Raw genomic sequence first — 20,522 nt, forward strand, 5'->3', positions numbered from 1 at the left:
GAGTGCAAATAGTTATGCTACAAGAGACATTTGGAAAGAACTGAATATGTGAATTTGATAAAGAAAGGTATTCAGGATGGTTATTCAGTGGAATGCCTGGGACAAAGGAAAAGAGGATTACTTGTATCAATTGCAAAAGGAGCTCCAGCAGTGATGAGAGGGGATAAAAAGATGATAATGGTAGATTTGTAGTACTAAATGGCTAGTGATAAAGATGGTAGATTACACTGACAGGTATTTATATTCCACCTTAAACTGCTATAATGGAGCCTAAGAAAAGTCTGGGGTAAATAATCAGCTTTCAGTAGGGAATATTACTTGTAGGTGGAACTGGAATTTGATTTGCAGTAGTAAAGATGTTTTGGAGGGTCCAGAAGGGAAAATATAGCAAAGGAGGATCGATTTTTGAAGAAATTTATGAAAATATTTGACATGGAAGATGTGAATTCAGTAGTAAGAGTTTGGAGTGAATTTACATTTTATTCCCCAAGATACAAAAACTAGGCTAGACTAGTCAGAACTTCCATTTCACAGGAACATGTGCATTTAAATGAAAGTTTTGATATGCATCCAAATTGGATGATCCAATAACTATTTCAGATCATGTGCCAATAATTAAATAAAAATACAGGGTAATGAAATGAGACACTGGTGCTTTCTCACTTAAGTGTTGAAAAGAGAGGAATTTAAGGAATGGGTACAGGAAATTATTCAGGAGTTACTAGTGAAGATAAAGATTTATTCTAAAAATATAGCTAAGGAGTGGGATACAATTAAAATGGATCTTAAAATAGTGAGGAAATAGAGAGATGGTTAAGAAGTAATAATTTAGAGGGACTGAAATGTTAAAGTATTGCAGAATAGGGAGAATCTCACAGAACAAGAGGTGCAGTTGCAGAATGCTAAACAGAAAATAAGGGATTACCTTGATAATATGCATGAGTTTAGAAAGATTGCTGTTGAGCAACTGTTTTTGATAACTCCAGAGCACAAAAACTTTTTAGCACAATGACTGAGGCAACAGAAAGAAGAAAGGGTTGTTGTCAAGCTTAGGGAGCCTACAACAAGGAAAGATAATAGATCCTGCAGATATACTATACATATTTTGGAAATTTTATGAAAGTCTGTATAAAGTACAAAAGTATTGAAATCAATAAAAGGTACAAATGAAAATGTTTATGGAAGAATTAAGTATGGCAAGGCTAGAGGTAGAGGAGGCTCAATTACTAACAGGATAGGAGGAGATGTATAACTAATCCACAGGAAAGTCTCCAGGAATAAATGGTATTCCTGTGGAAGTTTTGAAGCTATGAGAGAAAAATCTGATAGACTGGGAAGCTTTTGTTTAACAGTATTTTAAGAGGAGGTGGAGAAGAACCAACATCCTGGAAGAAAGTGGTGGTGGCTGTAATACCTAAAGATGGTAATGACCCATCAGATCAAGCTTCTTACAAGCCCATTTCAATCCTAAAACATGATTATAAAGTGTTTGTCTGGAATAACTAAAAGAATGGCAAAGGTGATGCCAAAATTGATAGATATGGATAAATGTAGTTTTGTGGAGAGGAGGCAAACTTTTGACAACATTAACAAAACATTGATGATCCAGAGGGAGGCAGAATGTAAGAAAATGTAAGAAAATATCACTGTTGTTTGTGGGTCTTGATGCAGAGAAAGCATTTGACAGAGTAATCTGGGAGTTTATGACTAGGGCAATGGAAGTGTTTGTATTCTCTGATAAAATTATAAGGTTGGAGAATGTGTGAGGGATCGGAGGCGAAAATTAAAGTGGGTGGGTTCCTCTCTCAATTTCTGCTTGAGCAGAGGAACCAGACAGCTGTGTCCTCTCTCCCCTTTGTTATTTGCATTATGTTTATAACTGTTGGCAAAGAATATAACAGACTCAGGAATTCAAGGATATAATTGGTATGGTAGTCAAGAAAGGTGGGTTCTCTTTGCAGATGATATTATTTTATACCTGATAAAACCAGAAAAGACATTTCAGTGTTGTGGAACATTTTGAGGCAGTTTCATATCTTTTTAGGATACAAAATTAATGAAACTAAAGCAAAGGCAATAGCTGTATATTATATACTCAAATACAAATTGATTCAGCAATATCCATATTTATGGGGATATGATAAAAAGTACTTAGGAGTATGGATTTAAAATGAGTCTGGTTTGGCAGCTAAGGATATGTGGGAGGAGGCTAAATAAAATATAATATAAAAATTGAGAAATTAGAAGCTGTGTTTTATGGATATGGATAGTAAGATACAAGCCATTACAATGCTTTTATTCCCTTTAGTTTTATACACAGGTCAAGCATATTTTTATCAACCAGAGGAGAAGCTGTGGATAGCAGTTAATAAACAGCTAAAGAATTTTATCTAGGAAGGGAAGATTCCAAGAGTCAAGTGGGATAAGTTGATTCTTCCAGTAGAACAAGGCGGTTTGGGATTTCCCGGTTTGAAGGGGTATTTCAGAGCTACACATTTAACACTCCTATACGTAGCACTAGCAGAAACCTATAGTTCAAAGTGGAAAGGGATGATGATGATGAAACTGGGGGGGGTGCTCAAGAAACAAGGATAGACTGGTATTTTGGATGCAGATCCTTAAAGAGAATAACAGTAACCATACAGAATGTTATATTCATGAAGTGACAGAAAGTATTCTAAGAACTAAGCCAATAAAAGGAATGGAGAAAGGAGATTCTGCTGATAGGATGACTGCAATGTATTTATTTATTTATTACATTTGCTTACCGGGAAATTCCGACTGGACACGGGTCCTTTTTCAGCGGAGGCCCAGGGAGAAAAGCTCCAACAAGTACAAAATTAGAGAGAGAGATGTACAGTAGAGGAATTTTACAATATAATGTTATACTAGTAGATGATCAGTAATCAACATGTAGTTCAGATTACACAGTACAGTAGCAAGAACAAAAAGTAGACAAATTATACTTAAGGGGTTAGGCTGATAATAGGATAAGAGTGTTTGGAAGGTGTGTTAGGGTTTGGGCAAGGGCAGAGAGTGCATTTTTAGGTGAGACTTGAGAGTGGTTTTGAATAGACCACTGGAAGGTAGTTTGGTTATTGGGGGGGGGGGTTATTCCATAGTTTGGAAATAGCATAAGAGAAAAGGTTATTACCTGCTGAGTTTTTGGGTTTAGTGGTAAGAAGTAGATTTCTGCTATTGGATCATAGGGGTCTTGAAGTATAGGGTTGTATGTTTTGAAGTGATGGGATATTGTGAGGGTGGTTTATTAGTTTGTGGGCAAATGAGAGTTGATTCAGGTGAAGAAGTTGTGGGAGTTCAAACCAATCTAGTTCCCTAAGTGAGCTGCAGTGGTGGCTGCAGTAGGATGCGCCTGTTGCAAACTTAGCAGTTTTATTGTAGCAGGATTCTAGTCTGTTTAGGTCACTCTGTCTAAGGTTGGTAAGTATGGGTGAGGCAAAGAGTAAGGTGGAGATTAGCTGGGAGGTGGCAATAGCAGTCATGGCTGTGTTGGTTAGGTATTATTTGTTTCTATATAGTGCCCCGAGCTTTTTATGAACTTTTTTATGGTGAGAGATATGTGGAGGTCAAATTTGAGTTTGTCTATTTCAACACCTAGAAGTTTTGTGCAGTCAGATGGGGGGAGATGATGGTGTTCTTGGCATGAATATTGATGAGGGTGGAGGCATGTATAGATTTAGAGGGTTGAAAGATAAGGAGTTTGATTTTGTTTGGAATGAGCAAAAGTTGGGCATGTGAAAGATTCTTGTGTGATATTTTGGAGTTCTGGTAAAGTGGGGGCAGAGCAGATGAGAGTGGAGTCGCCTGCATATTGTATGAGAGTGGCTTGTTTGGTGGAGGTATGAAGGTTGTTGATGAATAGGGAGAATAGTAGTGGGCTAAAGATAGAGCCTTGAGGAGCGCCGAGAGTGACAGGAAGATGAGGTGAGAGCTGATCATACCAAATCACAGATTGCTGTCGGCCTGAGAGATAGCCATGAAACCAGTTGGTGACAGAGTGGGAAAAGGAGAGATTAGTGAGGACAGAGAGAAGGATTTTGTGAGATACCATGTCAAAAGCTTTTGATAGGTCCAGAAATATAGCAGAAGAGTATAGGCCATTGCTTCTATGGTGCAGGATCATGTCAGTGAAGGAAAGTAGGGCGGTGGTGGTGCTGTAAAATGGCCTAAAGCCATGCTGGGGTTTGGAGAGGAGATTGTTAATAGATAGTTTAGTACCTGAGAGTTTATACATTTCTCAAGAATCTTGGAGAGTGGGGAAAGGATGGTGATTGGGCAGTAGTTGGAAAGGTCAGTGGAGGAGCTCCCTTTGTGTAGGGGAATGATGTGAGAGATCTTTCACAGAGTGGGCACGTAGCTTTCTGATATGGAGTGGTTTATTAATATGAAAATTGGATAGGCTAGGGTGTCCACAGCTATTTTTAGGTAATCTGCAGGTAAGTTGCTGGCAGCGAGTTTGGTGGGCTTTAGTTTTGACAGAAGTTTTTTTTATATGGGAGGTGGGTACTGTGGAGAGGGTGAAGGAGGGGGGTGGAGGGCTGGAGTTGTGTGCAGGGCTGGGAGGGTGAGAGGCGGGTTGTTGTTTGGCTAGAGATAGAATGGTTTCAGTGAAGTGTGTGTTGAAAGAGTCAGCTATACTGCTGGAGGAGGAGGGGATGGTAGGTGAGGGAGTGCCAAGTTTACCTGGGTGGAGTACTGAGTATATTGTGGACCAGAAGTGTTTGGGATTGTGATGGGAGGAGTTTAGGGTGGACTGATAGTAAAGGGCTTTATCTGTTTTTGTTAGCTTTTTTACCTTGTTATGCAATTCAAGGAAGGATTGTCTGGCAAAGGGTGTTTTGGTTTGGCGCCATTGTTCTCATGCTTTGTTCCTGATTTTTATAAGTTGGCGGGTGTTTTTCTGTAACCAGGGGGAGCTTTTGGTCTTGACTCTGGCGTATCTTATGGGTCGTGAGTGTTTAGGATGTTGAGGAAGGAGGAATTGAAGAAGTGTAGGGCTTCATCGAGGTTGAGGTGTTTTAGTTGTGCCCAGTTACAGTTTTTGAGGGACAAGATAAAGGAGTGGGGATTGAAGTTTGTAGTATTGCAGATTTGACAATGGATGATATGATTGGGATTTTTTGTATGGTGTGTTAGGAGGAAAATGGGGGTATGGTCACTGAGGCTGTCAGGTAGGCAGCCTGTTGTCTAGGAGTGGGGATCTTTGTTGACTAGAATCCAACCAAGTATAGTGTGGTTGTTATGATTTTTATTGACTGGATTGGTTGGGAAAAAACATGTAGATTTATGTGAGTGGTTGGGTGGATTAGTTGGGAAAAACCATGTAGATTTATGAGAGTGGTTGAGTGAGTATTATTACAGGATAGCCAGTTAGTGTTAGTCACCGAGGATGATGGTTGGGGAAGGGAAAAATTGGCCCAGTTTAGGAGATTTTCTAGTATCGGGATATTTTGGCCTGGGGGAGGTAGCAGCCAATAATGTTTATTGTTTTGTTTGGGTTTAGTTTGAGGTTGGAGTATAAGATTTCTTCATTTCCAATCAGGGGGCAGAATTATTAATGGTTTGAATGTTAAGGTGGTATTTAAACATGAGTGCTATGCCACCACCTTTCTTAGACAGTCTATCAGAGAGGAGGATGTTATAGCCGGGGAGGTGGAGGTGTGCTATGATAAGTGAGAAAAATGCATGTAAGAAGAGTAAGTATGTTAAGCAGAAGCATGGTTGTGCTGTGGTAGAAGTGTGGTGGAGTAAGGGAGGGGTGTTAGTTGGGGGGGTGGAGAGTAGGGTCAGAGTAGATCTGGTTGGTGGGAAAAGTAGCGGGAGTGGTTTTGGTTAGGATAAAAGTAGGTGTACTAAGGGCAGGTGGGACAAGTAGCGAGCCCATGCGAACCAGGGCCCAAACCCCAAGCAAACAGTCACTAAGGTAGGTATAATAGAACTGTATAGTACTGCTGAAGTTATGGTATTATAAGGTGAATTTTCAGGTAGATTCAGCTTAAAGTCTGCTTTTTGTTAGCTTTAAGAGTGTTTGTCTGAGTTCATACTACAGTTCAGGTAATGGTCAGAAGAGAGTTAATCAGTGGGAGAGAGGATGAAAGGAAGCAAGACCTAGCATCTGCCCGATCGAGTGTGCACAGCCCTGTACTGTAAGACTTTGTTTAGAGAAGGCACATACACTTTTTTCACAATATCTGTTTCTTTGCTGTAGTTTTGGTCCCAGCTGTGCTACAGGCACTACAAGAAGGTGTCCGCAAGTAGTAGGAGGGTGGGGGATGTAGGTCGGGCAGTAGTTCAAATATAACTGTTAAATAAAAAAAGTAGAGAAGAATTAGGGGTACAAGATTAAGGGAAGGGGATAATGTACCTCAGGATAATACAGCTGTAACAGTAACATAGACCTAATAGCTAACGCAGCTAACAGCACAAACGTACATGTAGTGTTAGTAGTGCAGTGTAGTGCATGCATTAGTGCACACTACACACTTGCTGTGGATAACTACTCATTTATCTGTATCAACTTAGTGACTGCAACACAACTGTAAATTTAGGTGTAACAAACACTAGCTGCATGTACCCAGTTAATTAAAACACTGTCGTCAGTAATAACTACTAAAATTCTGTGCATTAAAGACAAATAACTCTGTGATATTAGCGTTATGCAGACAGGAAAGTTGTAATAGTCAACACTACATTAGGAAATTCAGAGCACTTTCCCAGTCTATACATAGTACCTAAATCCCAAGCAAACAGTAACTAAGGTAGGTGTAATAGAGCTGTATAGTACTGCTGAGGGGTAGGGTGGGGCGCATAGTGGGCCCAATAGGCAAAAAGGGTCTGGAATGTATTGGAGAAAACTGGCAAAAGAACCAAGTTATTTTGAATAAATATTTAGAGGGAAAGCTAATAGAATGGGAAGAAGCCAAGAATTTATTTGGACTGCAGACTACAGATAGTCTTCCCCGTCAAAGATTGATAAGAGTATAGGCAAAGAGAAAGAAACAGGGGGATCCTAAGTGAAAGACCAGCACTGGTTGAGTTTTTTAGTAGAATCTTGAACAGAAGCTGCTGTTAAAAAAGGAGTAATTAGTAGAGCATATAAAATATTGCATGATAACTATAAGAATCAGTTTGAGGAGGTTAAAGTGGATTGGTAAGAGAGATTGGCTAAGCAATTCACAAAGAGACAATGGGGGAATATATGTATGTCTCCCAAATATGCAACAAAGTCACGGATCTTTGGAAGTGTTTACTTAGGTATTTTTATACCCCAAATAGACTCCAAAGGATTTTTCCTTAGGTAGACAGCAAATGTTGGAGTTGTGATGGGGAAGAAATTGGTATTTGGGCATATTTTTGGAATGTAATGAGGTGGCAGATTTTAAAGATTCCCTGCAGACTGCTCTGTCAGAGATACTGGGGGAGCAAATTGGTGGTACTAAGGAAATTATTTTTTGAGCTATGGTATAGAATCAGAATTGCCTAGGCATAGGAAGACCTTGCTCTGAGTCTACGTATGGTGGCTGACAAAAAAGCAATTACTAGAAAATGGAAATCAAAGTCTAAACAAACTGTACTGGAAGTAGTGAATATAGTAACAGAGAGAAAACAACTGGAATTAGGATCTTTAGATAGGGGTAGGAGAAAATTTACATGGAAAAAAGGGAATTGTGGAAACAGTATATGCAGAAGAGGAACAAGGATTAAAAGAAGGCAGGATTTGAATGAGTTATGTAACGTTTGACTGACAATAACTGGATAGATTATAAGTTATGTATAATGTTTGCAACTAAGATTGTCAATATGGTTTGCTTTCATTTATATAAAGGTTTGATTGTTAAAGATGTTTCATGTTTAAAAAAATAAATGTATCTCTTTAAAATGTAAGCTCTTGTGATAAACAAGTACAAAAAGTTATTAGTTAAAAATGTAATTCCTAGACTCTGAACAAAGATTCATAAAAGTATCCAATAACCTATTATTTCTAAATACCAGGGCTTTTTGAAGAATTAGGTATTTTTATCGGGCATGCCACGGTGGTGCAACGGTAGCATTGCTGCCTCACAGCAAGAGGTTCTCCCATTCGATTCTTGGCTGGAGTGCGGGGAGTGCCTTCTGTGTGGAGTCTGCATGTCCTCCCCGCTGTTGAGATGCGTTCGAAAGACATGCGTAAATGGGCATGCCTTCGTTGAAGGTTGGACGTCGAACTGGTACCTCGGCATTCATGAAAATCTACTGCCAATCATTAGCGGACTGAAGTTCCGCTGTGGTGAACCCTAACCAGGAAAAGCCAAAAGACAACAACAGCTGGATAAATATGTAATAAACTTTTGTTTTATTTTAATGATACTGGTGATTATCAGAGGAAGAAATTAAAGGAATTAAATGACCATATGGACTATATTGGTTGGGCAGAAAGTTTATGCACCTCAGTTAATGATTTATTGAGAGACTTTTTTTCCATGTGAATGTCAAAATACTAATATTTTATGTGAACTGATATGATGTTTGTCTTAATAAGATGAGATTTTTATGTAATGAACAACTCTACAATTCTATAGACATGAAATTGGTACAGCGGGATGGGGGCCTCAGCCCTCACCCCAACGTATGCTAAAGGTGGGTCTGTTTGAACCTTTTTGTAGATTTTGTAGACCTACATTTTTTTTTGAGAACTGTTTTTTTCTATTAGAGATACATAGGTGACTTTTTGTATATGAAGGAGATAGTGTGATTCAAAATTTTTTGTACAGATGTTAGAATAAGTTTGGGTTAGACTGTTTCCATGGTGCACAGGGAGAGGGTTCTGATTGAGACCCAGGTAACCAGGGTTCATTTAGCAATCCCAGCACTGGAGGAGCCACATAGGGAGGGAAAGAAAAGGGGTGTGATATGCTCACCTTTCCCAGGGGTGGGAAGGATTTTCAATGTACTTAATAGCACATCGGGCAGGGTGCAAGTTCCCTGGTAGAAACCGACAGGGTTGTTTGAAGGGGAATACCTCATACAGAAGTGAGGGGACATTCTCCATGAGCAAGCAATTGCATGTACTCCCCAGTGCCTCACTGGATGAGTACAGTTAAGGCTAGGAAGAAAAGAAAAATCCTCAAACCATTCCTGATGGCTGTCTGAATGATCCTCGCTCCCTGGATCAACCCTCACCCCCACTAAGAATGAATGAGCTAACTTGAGTGAGGATGTGGCTTTCAATCAAGGGAGTGAGGGGCAGCGTGTGCAAAAGAAGAATAGGTTTGGGTTCAAGTTTACTGATTGTGATGAACTGAGTAAATTATCTGAATGCAAAATTAAGAACTGTACCATCTAAAGAAGTTATAACTTCATTGTACCACAAGCCTACAGCTGTGCTGACATAGCTACGGTCCTAGCTATTTAATCTTCTTGCTGCCATATGAGGAATTGACGCATGCCAAGAATATGTAATCAGAGAAGATTTTTTAAGGAAGCCAAATCAGTTATGAAAATAGGAAAGTGTATGATAGAATATAATGGCAGCTTATTATAAGGCCATAACTAACAGAAATGATGATAATGTAATAATAAATGTGGATATGTGGAACTTTTTTCCATTCTGTTGTAAAGTACATTTTTGACAGAATATAATGTTCTGACAGAAAAAATGTTGAATCATTTTAAATATAAATACCAGTATCTCTTTAATGAGGATATGCTTCACAGTTGCAAAATGTTCTGGTAATCTCTTTCAAGAGAGCTAAAATATTGGTGATTATGTGGTATGTAGCCATTTTATGATGTCTGTAGGAGGTGGTAGAATCAGAGCAGAATATAACCACATTGGAGACTTAACCTGTGGTGCATGTAATATTTATAAGAGATCTGTTAGCTTGGACTGTTACGATTGTTTCATGTTCTCTAATGTGTGCTCTGACATGGTGATCTGGGGTGTTTTTTTTATAAAGTTGAGACTATTACACATTTTACAGTAACGTAATAAGAGCATGTCAGGGTATAAAACAAAAAAGATTAGTCTCTTGTTGCCCAATATTTTAATTTAGTATGCAAATGAAATATATCTGACTAAAAGGCAAATTATTTTGAAGAAAGTGAAGTCTACAAATGAGAGACACTGTTACTACTGGATATTTTGTTAATAAAGCAAAAAGTTTATTTTGATGTATAATACAGTAAAAACAAATTGTCTTAATACTGAAACTGGAGGTATTTATTATTAGTTTTTTTTATGTGGTTGCACTTGGTTTTGATGTTTTTAGTTTTTTTAGTGGAGTCTATGCTATTCAAATGTGTTTTTAACTTTAAAGCTGTTGCAGGAGTAATACAAAGTTTGCATAATAATAATTAACTGAAGCCAGCTAGGTTGCTGTTTTCGAATTATATGGGAAAGTAGTGGAATGTGGCTATTAATTTTATCCCTGCCTTGATAAAGTTGTGGCAGACCTTTTGGCATGACCTCGCTCACCCCTTTATCAGTGTAGCAATTAAAACAGAGCATCTAGAGTTCACTTTTAGATACATCACAGCAAAGTATAAATGTTTGGTAGTTAATGCTAGGGGTTAAAGCTATTAGGTGTTAATGAGCTTGTTTCCTGTAGTCATGGATTTTATTCATCAGCTTATATTTACCTACTGTGAGATTCTGCGCAAGTCAGTTAATCAGACAGTGCTCATTAGCAGAGTCTGAAAAAGGCCCATGTACATCAGTGTGCTACCCTGTTTAGAACATGACAAACTGTAGTAGTAGTAGCAAAGCTGCATCCCAACATCCATCCAGGTACTGTTCATGAGTCACATGACTTTATACTTTTTGGATGCAGAACAGTCTGTATAGCCAAATGGACCATGTTAGATAAAAACACTGGTAGAACCCATTTACTGTGAAATTTCAGTGATTCAGAAATTTCAGCCTTGACTATGTGATGCAGGTAGCTCATGTGAAAACTGGTACCTGATGAGCTAGATGGGGAAAGATGGGCTTGAGCAACTGATGTTTGGCTCTTCTATCTTCGGGGAGGTTGCTGGATTTCACAGTGCAGGAACATCCCCCGGTGGATGAAAGGTTAACTGCATGTTATATTTCAGTTAACTGGAGCATCTGTGTTGACATGCTTAAATGGACATGCATCACAAATGTGCCAGAAAAATGTGAACAAATGGAATGATTGATGTGTGTGCTTGGGCTTTCCAATGCCTAACCAGCTGACAGTAATATGAGTTGCTGAAAGTCTGACCCCCCCCCCCCCCCACACACACACACACACACACACAGACCATATTACCTTAATGTGGTGTGTTTATGCTGGTAATATGGGAGGAATGACTTTCCACTTTGGCATCAAAAAGGCAATCATGGTCAAGTTAGAAAAAATTCAGATAATGTGAATATCTGTAATGCACATGCTGACACCTAAAGCCAAACGTAGCAGTGAGGAAACAGTGGGATTGAATACTACCGATTCAGATTGTTTTCATACTGAGTGGATTGTTGGATGGCAAACTGGTATGGAAGGATGAAGCACTCATGATTTTGCTGCTTAAAGATATCTAGAAGAGGCATCATCATTCAAATGATGCACTCTGTATGTGTTCAGGTGAAGCACAACTTACATCATTCTATGTCTGACCTGTGTGAAATGGAGGAAAACTGTTTTTCTTATGAAGACACGACTAGATGCCCATTTTTTCCACATTCCATCCAGTACTTATATTATAAATGAATGCATTTTTGAGTATTAATGGACAAAAAGAGAGTTGTTATATAAGGCAGAAGAACAAAAAACAAGCAGTATGGCTCATTCATTTATTTATTCATTCATTACTTAGAAAAGAAGGGGAAATGTGTTCCCCAGTCATGTTGCCAGTAAAAGATGCATTATGGAAGACACACTGCAGCTTCTCAACAAAACCAATTCAGAAGAATCCATATTAACACTACCCATGATGTTTATTTTCACTAGTTTGGATCCACTAAAAATATACCAAGTTTCAAACATTACCTAGAGGTTTATATTTATGAAATCAGTATATTTTTGAGCACAACTCAATAACTTACCAGTTCCATGGAGCAGATTCAGTGTTGGAAATTTATCTTTGTTATGTCACCTTGGATTATTTTTTATTTATTTTACATTTGTTGACCGGGATAGTCCGACTGGATGCATGTCCATTTTCAGCGAAGGCCCGGGGAGAAAAGCTCCAAGGGTAAGCAGATACAGCATTACATAATACAAACAGACTATTTACAGAGATTACATAAGTAAGCAAGTTAAACAAGTTCCACAGGTTACAGTTAATCCTGAGCACAAGTCAGGATTAAATTACACAGTAAACTGGTTAACAGATTTTTACACATTCTAGAGAGAGTTAGTCAGGCTTGATACAATGACATAGCCAGTTAAGTGACAAATGTTGTTTGAGTCTAGTTTTAAATTGACCTAAGGTGGAAAGTAAGGTAATATCAGCTGGAAGAGAGTTCCAGGATATACTTAGAGTTTGCAAAGAGAGAATCACCGGCTGTATTATTAATTTTGCTAGTCTGAATTAGTATTTTGTTAGAGGATCGAAGTGGTCTAGGATTGTTATAGGGGGTGATAATATTTTTAAGTGCAGGAGTATTGTCCGGATTATAGAGGATTTTATAGGCCATAATCAGTTGGTTATACTGGATTAGGCTGGGTAGTTCAAGCCAACCAAGCTGATTTAGATTGATGCAATGATGTGTCCTAAAAGGAAGCCCAGTGGCAAACCTGGCAATGTGGTTGTAGCAAATTGAGAGTTTATTAAGGACAGTCTTGTTCAAATTCGAGAGTAGAGGGGATGCATACAGAAGGGTTGAAAGAAGGTGAGAGCGAGCTATGGCAATTTTAGCTGGAGGGGTTAGGAAGGCTTTTATTCTGTAAAGTGAGCCTAGTTTTTTATTGATGGTTTTGATAGTTTGGTTAACATGTAGGTCAAATTTTAGATTATTGTCTATGATGACACCTAATAGTTTTGTAGATGGGTCAGGAGAGATTATTGTGCCATCATTTGATTTTATGGTAAATGTGAAAGTGGAAGACCTACGTGTTGGTGAAAATAACAGCATTTTAGTTTTTTTGGGATTTAGGATCAGACGATGTTCAGAAAGCCAGTTTTCTATTGTATTAAAGGTGGTCTGGGTAGCTGACCATAACTCTACTGGAGATGTGGCTGAGCAAATCAGAGTAGAGTCATCAGCATATTGGATACAGCTGACTTTTGGGATAACAGTATAAAGGTCGTTAATGAAGATGGAGAACAGCAAGGGCCCTAGTATAGAGCCTTGTGGTACTCCAAGGGTGTTAGGTAGAAGGTTAGAGAGTTTGTTCTGCCAGAGGACAGCCTGCTGTCCACCATTCAGGTAGGATTGAAACCATTGGAGGGCTCCAGTATCTAGACAGAATGTTTGCAGGGTGTGGATTAAAAGTTGGTGATCAACCATATCGAATGCCTTGGAAAGATCCAAAAAGAGGGCTGAGGATATATAATTATTGTTGCAATTATGGTTTATGGTGTTAGTAAAGGCTAGGAGGGATGAAGTAGTGCTGTGATGAGGACGGAAGCCATGCTGAGTGTCTGCCATAAGGCGATTTTGGATTAGGTGGTGCATGAGTTGCCTATGAATACATTTTTCCATAATCTTAACAAGTGGAGAGAGTATAGCTATTGGCCTATAATTGGAGAATTCAGTAGAGCTGCCTCCTTTGTGAAGTGGGATTACATAGGATATTTTCCAGATGGTGGGAATTTTAGCTTCTATTATGGTTCTATTGATTAGTATTGAGATGGGGTAAGCAATAGCATCAGCTGATTTTTGTAGGTACTCGGCAGGGATTTGATCAGCAGAAAGTGTAGTGGGTTTTAATTTTTTGATCAAGGTACGGATAAGTGAAGTGGCAACTGGTTGGAAGCTGAATGCAAGTAGGTTTCTAGGGGTGCTACTTTCAGGACCAGGGGAGCTAGGAGGTAGTTGGCTAGCTAGGGCTTGAATTGTCTCAGTAAAGAATTGGTTAAAACTATCAGAAACATCTTCAGGGGTTTTATCAATAGTAGTAGCAGGGATTGGGGTTGAAGTTTGTCCAGGATGTAGTAGATTATTTAAACCTGCCCAAAACATCTGAGGGTTATTTTGGTTTACTGTCCGTAAATTACAGTAGTATTGTTTTTGTCTTGTAAAATTGATTTTTTGGTTTCATTCCTGGATTGCCTGTATTTAATGTGATCTTGAGGGTCTTTAGAAGAACGCCATAAAGCCCATGCTTTGTTTCTAAGGGTAATTTTGAGTTTAGACTCTATAGAAAGCCATGGTGCAGTTTTTGCCTTGGTTCTCTTTGAACGAACAGGTGCATGCAAATCAAGGATCTCAAGGAATTTGTTGTTAAAGTATGCTACTGCTTCCTCTAAGGGGAGGTGTTTTAGAATAGACCAATTACATGAGTTTAGTTCTTGTTGGAATTTGGCAGGGTCAAAGTTTTTATTGTTTCTAACCTTTCTGAGTAAGGGTTGTTGGGAATTAATGGTTTTGTGCTTAATTACATATGTGAGAAGGTGATCGCTTAGGCCATTAAGGAGGGTACCAGAGGTGTACAGTTGAGGGTGACTGTTTGAGTACCCAGTCAAGTATACTTTCTTTTTGGTTGGGTTTACCTATCCTGGTAGGGGTGGATATGATTTGTGTAAATGCATGCAGGTTAATATGGGTGGTTGGGGATTCTAAGGAACAGGTGCCCCAGTCTATGTTAAAGTCTCCAAGTAGTAGGGTTTCTTGGGGATAGTGACATGATAGCCAGTGCAGGATATCTTCAAATGTAGATATATTGTTACCTGGGGGAATGTACATACAGATGATATTAATGCATTTATTTTTATTAAGTTGCAATTTGGTGGCAAGAATCTCTGAGTTATTAATCTGAGGAGTTTGTATTACATCTATGGTGACATTCAACTCAGATTTATAGAGTACAGCTACCCCACCCCCCTTCCTCGAAGCACGATCCAGCCTGTGTATGTTGTACCCAGGTGGTAACACTTCATTGTCTTTAGTGTTAGGTTTTAACCAGGTTTCAGATAAACAGAGAATCTCAGGGGAGTGGACATCCAGAAGTGCATGCAATTCATGTACCTTGTTATTAATGCTTCTAATATTGAGATGACAGACTAGGAGAGAGTTAGTTGGCCTATTAATTGTAGGTTTGTAGCTTAGATTACAAGTAGAGGGGGTATGTGTATCTGAAGTGAGTGGGCCAGGGTTGGGGTGAATATCACCACCAAGTATTAGGTTGAGTCTATACTTGGTGATGAACTTCAGGAATTTGTTTATTAGTTTGTGGTAGTGTTTGGATCATTATGTTTATATTAGCAAGGTGATACAGGAGGCAAAGTTCCCTGCATGAGTATATATGGAGTTCAGCTCTCCACCCATGCACACACACACACACAATTTCACCACAGGTGATAAGATCTGAACCATTTTTAGTTGGGAAGGTGCCATCAACTGTGAAATGGTTGTGATCAGTATGAAACTAGTGCAGTTATCAGAACGGTATGATTGGATTTTCGGCTGCAGAAATGGCAAGTGAACTTCATGAATGGTTCTGAGTCACTGGAGGGGCCAGTGGGTTCTTCCCTGGAATGAGAACTAGAAAGAATGCTGCTGTTGCTAAGAAGACAAGCAGACTAAGTATCGGTTTCTTCCACTTGCAGTACAAGGGAATGCTGTATTTCATTGACAAGGTTAATTACTACAGAAATCCCAGTTCTAAGTTTGTTAGTATGCCCTCTGAACTCTAGCTGAAGGGAGATTCATCAAAGCTGGGACATACTTTGCCAGTAGAAGTAATGTTGCTGACCATCAGGGCAGGTTCCGAGTGAAAAGGGATTAGGAAATGAGGATGCAAGTGACAGTTAAGTTTGAAAATTCCTTGTTTATTAATTGCCCAAACAAATGCATTAAAACAAGCGTAAACATAAATATATGAGAGCAATAAAAGTTAAATTAGAACACATATGTGTATATAAAACGTAACATTATGTATCAATCCATCCAGAATTCCCTTTTCCCATTGTTCGCACATGGGGTTGTGGTGTCACTTGACCAGTGACAAAACAGCTAGAGCCAAGGTTTGCACACACCATGTGGCTAGCCTTGCCACTGTAGTTCTTCCATACCACACCCACCCCTATGGTCAATTTAGAGTATCCAATCCACCTTCTGCATGTTAGTGGAATGTGGGAGGAAACCCATGCCAAAGCAGGGAGGACATGCAGACTTTGCAGTGAAGGCATCCCAGCTGAGTACTGAACGAGGGAACCTCTTGCTGTGAAGTGACATGCGCTGTGCCAGTGTACCACCAACATTGCAAATGCAACTTTTGAAGTGGGTAGAAAAGTGAATGCAACAGAACACACTTATAGATTAAAGTCATTGAGTTAAAATTTTCCACATTAATACCCATGTTTCTTTTGAGTTACTAAATTGTTTTTAAGTGTCAGTCAGTTTCAGTGCACTAGTAAATCTATCCATGAGCTTCAGAAGATGAGAGAGAGAGAAATGTGTAAATTTAACCTTTGTTTTGCTAGAGCCTTAATTCCTTAGTTTTACAGCACTTATGGTTTTCTTGTACCTGCTGCATGACAAGAAATGTCCTAGCCATCATCTATACAGTGCTGTGAGATGGTTTTATTTACTTTGGTGATAAAGTCATGATGCCCTGCTGCTTCAGTTATCATCATTGTGGAAGCATCCAGGATATTCCATACTGTGGTGCCTTGTGTATTCTGTATTGCGGTCAAAAGTATGTAGCATGTAGAGCGAGCACCCTTTATCCTCAATTTTTCTGACTCTAAGAAACATACTTTGATCTCTCTCTCTCTGTTGCATGGTCTTTTTACAGGATGCTTCTTATGTTTCATCTCTGCTATTATACTAGTCTTGTCTGTCTTGAACTGCCCTATCAACTGTATCTTGAGTTCTAAATACAATACAGAAAAAGGTTTGCAAGCAGTATAAAAATACAGTTTTAGAGAACATGCCACACGATTGACGGGAACCTGCATTTCTAGCTGTAATGACACTTCTAATGGTTCCAGTAGTGAACCAGGTACAAAAAGAAACTTGGACTTTAGCTCTGATATGGAGGATGGGAATCTGGCTGCTGGACCATTCTGTTCCACTGAGGGTCATTTTGTAGCAAAGCTGCCTCACAACACAAGATTTGAGTAGCACAGAGACAGCAGTAATATCCACATGCCACACACAGATGCACGCATGTGTTTTCCTGTGTTAATGACACTGTATGTCAATGAATTAAATAAATGATACTGTTATTGCAAAAACATAATGATGTGAGGTACCGTCCAAGTGTCATCCCTACCTATTTTAATATGTATTTTGTGTAGACTCTTAGCATGTCACGTTCCATACAAACAGAGTAGAACTGCAGTGTGGGGTGCAGTGACTGATGTCCTGGATTCCTTGTAGTATGTGTGCAGATGTCATTAAGTAAGAGAGGGACTGGCCTATCCAGAATAGTAACACACTGTGTCTATATCTATCTATCTATCTATCTATCTATATATATATATATATATATATATATATATATATATATATATATATATATATGGATAGATAGATATGAAAAAAAATAGTGAATCATGAGTCTGTGTGAAGCTTTATCAAGGAATTACATAGAACAGGAAATATAGTAAAATTGGGTCAACAAGAAACACCACACAGGAAGTTATCTAGGCTGAGAGGAAAGCTATAATGCGGTGCAGTGTAATGCAATGGTCAAGAGGAATCACAGATGTGTAAAAATGTTATGGAAACACAAGTCCTGTCCTATAAGCTGGTTCCTCTATTTATTTACAGCAGTGGTCACCTCCCTTGGGGTTGCATATTTTGGTTGTTTAAGTTGACTAATTCAGTATCAAATTAGTAGGGAGACGAGACAGAACAAATTAACCTTAATGAACGCTCTTCAGTGGTATTTGTAGGAGAAAAAGAACAGCTTTATACCTTACTGCTACTACATGTATTCTTACCCATCTAGGGTACACATCACAAGAAAGTAGTCAAAAGCTTCCTTAAAAGAAACTTCCATTTGACAATGGGGGTTAGTTGGGTGGTAGAGGAAACCATAACTAAAACACACCTTATATAGGCTTCTGAGAAAAGTGTGTATTGAAGTACCTGTCAAAGCTTTGACTTGTAAATTCAGAGGGGATTGTGTAACTTTCTGAGAAGTAAGGGAGCACAAAATACTAGATATTACTTCTCACTTTGTGGGCTTGTTATGTAAACTGCAAAGAAACTGAGGGACTAGAAGACAGTTCCTGAAGTGGCAGCATTCTTATTATGGACATTCTGATATACATTGAGGGAAAGACCTGCATAGATTTCATGTAGAAATGCCTCAAATAATTGACTAGTATCCCAAGCAAGACTATCTGAATTGAAATTTGCACATTGTGTAAGCAGTCAAAGGTCAAACTCAAGAAAACAGTTGAGACCCATTACAGTAAAATGTATTTATGTTCTCAAAGGAAATGGTATCTGTTCTGTGGAAGAGGGATACCATACAAAATCTGCATGTAATTAAAACATCTAAGGAGGGGCACTTGTGGTTCAAGATACTGTATTTTGCTACGTTGTGTGTATTGTTTTCCTGTGGATCCAAAAACCAGTAGTGGCCCAACCCAAGTACTTAAGGATGTGGATAACTGACTTCATAATTAGAAGGCTATGGAGGGGAATTAATCTCTTTTAATTCTGGATTGTAGAGTCTACAGTTAATTATCTAGGATAGTGTATTGCTGTCTGCATCTCCATATCAGGCAGTGGAGTTCTTCATCTCTTAAAGCCTTGATGGATGCACCAGACCCAGAGGAGGCAGTGCATTGTCAGATGCTATGGTCAGTTATTTGCATCTCTCAGGGATAAGAATGTTAACATTTGCTAAATTTCTAATGTGTGTAGTTTACTGAAGTCATCTTAAGATTTGTCACTAGGAACACTGTTCTACTGATTATCCATATTGGCTAGCTTGAGATGGTGCAGTCTATAAAGGACAGTCTCCTAGAGGAAGAGTATGTTACTAAAAGGAGCATCTACCCTATAGAAAGGTGCGCAGGGATGCAGGACAGAAACAGTCTCTCGACTAAGTATTGTAGACTGAGTTTGACTCATGAGATGACACTACAAACAACTGTGTGGATCTCTGTAATGCAAGCTAAAGATTTACAGTCTTTACTGAAAGTAATGGGAGGTTTTTTTTGCAAAGTTTTTTTTAACCAGGTAGTCAGCAGTTCAGTAAGCATAATCTTATCATTCACACATTTGAAGAGAGAAGTTTAAAGAGTTCTTATGCACTTAAGCTCTTCAAATAAGACCAGAGTTTCATTAACCTGCACAATCAGTTTAATTAAACACAGTTTAATTTTGACTTGTGTAATTTGGTAAATAATCCTGGCACCAAGTCAGGTAAGCTGAGTAGTGTTATGAATGACTTTGTCAAAGAAGACCAAATTGTTCAGTTAAAAGGGTTGTAGCTCATCTCATGGTGTATTGTATGCAATAACATGGACTGAATGACAGTGAAGGGAACTCAATATTCTGTGAATGTAAGGCTGCAAAGATTGCACTGTATCTAGGGAATTAAAAACATCTGGTAGGTAAGTGAAATTTTTAGTGATGAATAATTGGGTCTATATTATGTCATCGACCGTTTAGCTTGTTGAACATCTAAACGTCGACAGCTAAGGGTCGAAAACTGACAATCTTGAATGGCCAGTTAAGCAAATTCTTTCACCGGGAAAGAATTTGCTTGACCATGCCAAAGTAACAAACTTCCAACCTGTAAAAAAGTAGGGGGCTTCACCCACACACCCCCTAATGTGGGAGCTGTGCCCCCCACATGCCCCTAACTAAATATACCAACTCCAAGTTCGGTGTACATTGGGGAAAGGGCAAATTCATGATAATGGCTAAGCAGATTCTTTCCCGGTGAAAGAATTTGCTTAACTGGCCATTCGAGATTGTCAGTTTTTGACCCTTAGCTGTCGACGTTTAGGCATTCGACAAGCTAAGCGGTCGATTAGCTAATATAGACCTGAATAATATGTTTGCTAAAAGGGCAGGCTAACTGATTGGCTAGGATTGGGACATACTAGATTTTTAAGGAGATCCAGTTGCAACAAAAAAATGGGCTCAATGGAGAATTATTAGAAATGCAGTAAAGGACAACATAGACATGAAAAGAAGATTTAGTATGTAAGGGGTGGTTTAATCAGGAGGCAAGGAAGGGCGTTTTTTTTCCCTCCAGTCTGGTCATTGAGAACATGACCTCCATTTAAGAAAGCTAGGAAAAGCTATTTGTGGATGTATGTGATTTTATGTTCAGAACGTGTGTGTGTGTTAGTTTTGATGTAAGTTACTCTATTTGAAAATAGGTGCAACCATAGGACTAGTTTAAATGGCCCTAGAGTGGTAC

Source organism: Protopterus annectens, chromosome 9.part0 (genome assembly GCF_019279795.1).
Source record: "Protopterus annectens isolate FY-2018-M chromosome 9.part0, PAN1.0, whole genome shotgun sequence".
Lineage (NCBI taxonomy): Eukaryota > Metazoa > Chordata > Ceratodontiformes > Protopteridae > Protopterus > Protopterus annectens.